Here is a 3,682-nt window from a genome sequence, read left to right as displayed (position 1 = left end):
CAGTGTCCCGTTTTCCCTTTGGGAAATATGGTCACCAGCAGGGCAAGTCAAGGGCGCTCCACACCCATGGCGGAGCAGGCAGCTCTGGGGGAATTGCCGTAAGCCAGGGGAGGATGAGCCGTTCCACTCGCCCTGGGACAGGACGGCTGGGCTGAGCCATGTGGTTAACGGTGCCCTGAGCCGCCCTGGTCTGTGTTATTTTACCCCAGGGGAGCAGCCAGCCCTGCTCCCAGTGCAGAGCGGCTGGTCCCAAGCAGTGCCCGCCCGTGTTCCCATTGTCTGGCCGATGACGCAGCAGCTGTGGCTGCAGGATGGAGCTCACAGGCGTCTGGGGCCAGGAAGCCAGCGCGGGGGTGGGAGGACGCCTCCTCGGTTCCACGCCGTGGGGGCTACAGGCAGGTTGCTGGGTCCCTTGTCACACAGGCCCGTCCCCCAGCACCAGGCCTGCGTCTGCAGCTCCCTCGATGTCAGCGCTTCAGCCCCACGCAATCAGCACAGGCTGCGTTGCCATGGCGATTAGTCATTTCCAATTAGTTTTTGCAGCAATCAGAGCACAGCCATGCCTGTGGTTTCCCCCTCACTTAGCAGCCTCAGTGGGTCAGAGAACCCCCCACACACCAGCCCCAGCCAGCTTTCGAACCAAGCCCAGTGTCCCCCCACACCCCTGCACCCCACCGGAAGAGCCTTTGGCCCAGCCCAGAGCCCGGCTGGGACCGGAAGTGCCGGCCTGTGCAGGGAGCTTCTCTGTACTGCATCAGCCCCATCCCACCAGAGCACCCCAGCAGGGACGCATTCACCCCCCGCCCTGCGAGGCAGGGCCGGGCTAGGATGGGAGCCGAGCAGGAACCTGCATCCAAGCTTCCCACCCCCTAGGCTTGCGCCCTAAGCACTGGGGCAAGGCTGGGCCCGGTAGTTCGGGGGAGGCGCAGAGCGGCAGAGAAGCCTAGAACTCCCCAAGAGACCCAGTGGGTTGTGCCCAGAGCGTGGAGCTGGGAACCAGAATCCAGGAGTCCAGTCCTGGCTCCGGCTGGGAGCGACGTCTAGCCGTTGGAGCAGACGGCCGGGCCTCCTGGTTCTGCCGCTGGGAAAGCTGCTCTTCCCTGTGCCTCCCTGCCATACAGCAGGGATGGCACCAGCTGGCTGGGGGGCAGGGGGGCTCAAAGCACTGTCTGGCTCTCAGCAGCAAACACGTCTGTACAGCACCTAGCGTAGCGCACTCCGAACCCAAACCTGGTGCTCCTGCAGCGGTTGCATTATCCCAGAGCAGCCAGCCCCAGAACCCAGCAGACCAGCTCCAGCCCAGGTGTTTACGACCTCCTCTGGCACCACAAAGCCCAGCTCCGGGAGCAGCCCGCCGAGGGCAGGACCCACCGTCCACAGGCTGGATGTGAAGCACCATTAATACCCGGCAAAGCACGGGCAGGACGGAAAATATGCAAATGGACTGAAGACGAGGGGAGGTCATTTCTGAGAAGGTTTGACTGAGCGAGTGGAAACAGAACCGGGGCTAGGGCAGCTGAAACCAAGTGCCTCCCTCGCTCCCTGGGTGGTTCACGCCCGTCTCTCCTGACCAGACGGCACCGCACGATTCAAGCGTTAATGCTGGAGTCACAGGGAGCCTCTGTCAGCAGCCCTGATGCAGCACTGGCAGAGCGACCCCCGCCCCAGGCCCGGGGGAGCCTCTCCAGGGCTGGAGCCCCACAGCACCCACCTGGCTCCCCAACTCGTTACAAGCTCAAACTCTGACGGAGCAGGGAGCGGGGCGGATTTGACCTGGGAATGTTTTTTTTTTATTTTTTTTTAATTCAACAATTTGATTGTATACATTTACATAAGAAATATTGCAGAGGCGACTGGAAAACTTTTTTAAGCATCCTCCCCACCAGCGGGTGCATCTCCACCTTTGTATTTCTGGTGTAAATCACTTGGGCTCGGTGCTTGGACACACGTTTGATCAAACCTTTGCTGAGCAGGTCTTGGAGGGCAGCCCTTGCTAAAGATCCTCGAACCCTCAACCTTTCAGAGACTACAGCTGGCGTGATGAGCTTGTCGTTGGGCCCTTTGCACAGTTGATCATAAATAGCCTTATCAAACAAAATAAGGTTGTTCAGCTTGTCTCTTACTTTCCCCTGGGACCACTTCTTTTTTTGGCTTTACCCCCAGAATTGTTCACTGGGTCCTTGTCTTTCTTCTCGGACTTCCCCGCCTCCTTCTTCTTCTTATCGTCCTTGGGAGGCCTGGTGGTTGCAGGGGAGTTACACTGGAGATGGGGGACTTCCCTTGAAGGAAGATCCCTGAGCTGTAACCTGAGCCAGGAGGGAGGTTGGGAGACTGAACAAAGGAGAGGAGGAGCTGGGGGGAGAGAGCGGCTGGAGGAGTTGTTAGTTTCAGTCTTGGGCTGGGTGGTGCAACGCAGGGAACCCCAAGCTGGGGTCTAAGTCCTTAAACCCCCCAGGACTTGATTGAGAGGCTCTGGTTGTACCTACACGCTCTGCTTGGGACTGTGTTCCTGTCATCTAATAAACCTTCTGTGTTACTGGCTGGCTGAGAGTCCCGGTGAATCACAGGAAGAGGGGTGCAGGGCCCTGACTCCCCCACACTCCGTGACACAAACCCCCGCCCAGGTTTGGGGATCCCTGGCTCTCCCCATTGTCCCACCTGCCTGGCAGGGGCACCTGGAGGGCGCGGACAGAGGGGGCACCTCACAGCTTCCTTTAAAATGAATACAAGACCCCGTCGGCCAGTGGGGGACCTGGGCCAAGGCAGGCCCCAGACCCCAGGCCCAGCCCTGAGTGACGGTGCCAGGACTCAGCGGGTGCCCAGCTGCCTGGCACCGAGGGTGGGAAGGGAAAGCCAGCTGACTTTCACTCAGAACCCTCTCCTCACGTCCCAGCGACCCTCCCTCTGGCTGAGGACACGAGGGTCCTTCTGCCCCAGCCCATGTCTCCCAGTCCCCCCTGGCACCCCAGGCCGTATTACACCAGGGCCCCCTGCTTGCGAGACATGCAGCCCGCTCAGCTGCTGTCCCTGAGGTCAGTGAATGCGGTGAGGTCACACCCCTGCGGGAGCCCCAGCTGGCCCCGGGCCCAGCCCCTCGACGCTGCGTCACTCGCTGCTTTTTAGCAGCCAAACATGCAGTTCAGGGGCCAGACTGGTGCTTGCCACCGCCCCAGGTTGCCAGCCCCGTTCTCCCCCAGCTCCCCAGCTTCATGTGCAGGCCTCGGGCCGGTGAGCTCACGTTCTCCGCTGGCCTCTCCATCCAGCCCTTTAGCTCCGGGGGGCTTGGCGAGGGCATGGAGACCACGCACTTAGGGGGGCTGTTTACTGGGGGGGGGAGGCAATCAGAGGCATGGATCCTGTCCACGGCTGTGTCCCTCCCTGGGCGCTTGAGAGCTCCTCTCCAGAGGGGTTGCCAGGCACCAGAGAGGGGGACAGTCAACACAGGCCTTCTCAGCGGGGAAGGGGGGTAGAGAACTGCAGAGGACAGCACTTCCCCCAACCACCCAGCGCCATCCGCTGTCCCACACGTGCATCGGTGACAGGCCTAGAGCCCCAAGGCAGGGCCTGTGGCACCAACCTTCCCTCACCAGCTCAGGGGGCTGGGGGTGGCAGTGAGAGCATCCTGGGGGAGCAGGGGCCAGGCTGGTGCGCAGCCGCTGCAGGGAGAATCGGGGAGAGTGGA

The 3,682-nt window shown here is 61.4% G+C and overlaps 1 pseudogene; it reads right to left on the bottom strand.

Annotated features, from left to right (window-relative positions):
• Window positions 1-1,767: 1,767 nt before the first annotated feature.
• Window positions 1,768-3,295, bottom strand: LOC112059997 (small ribosomal subunit protein eS25-like; annotated as a pseudogene).
• Window positions 3,296-3,682: the final 387 nt, after the last annotated feature.

The sequence above is a fragment of the Chrysemys picta genome, chromosome 25 (genome assembly GCF_011386835.1).
Source record: "Chrysemys picta bellii isolate R12L10 chromosome 25, ASM1138683v2, whole genome shotgun sequence".
Lineage (NCBI taxonomy): Eukaryota > Metazoa > Chordata > Testudines > Emydidae > Chrysemys > Chrysemys picta.
This window is presented reverse-complemented; position numbering and strand designations above follow the sequence as displayed.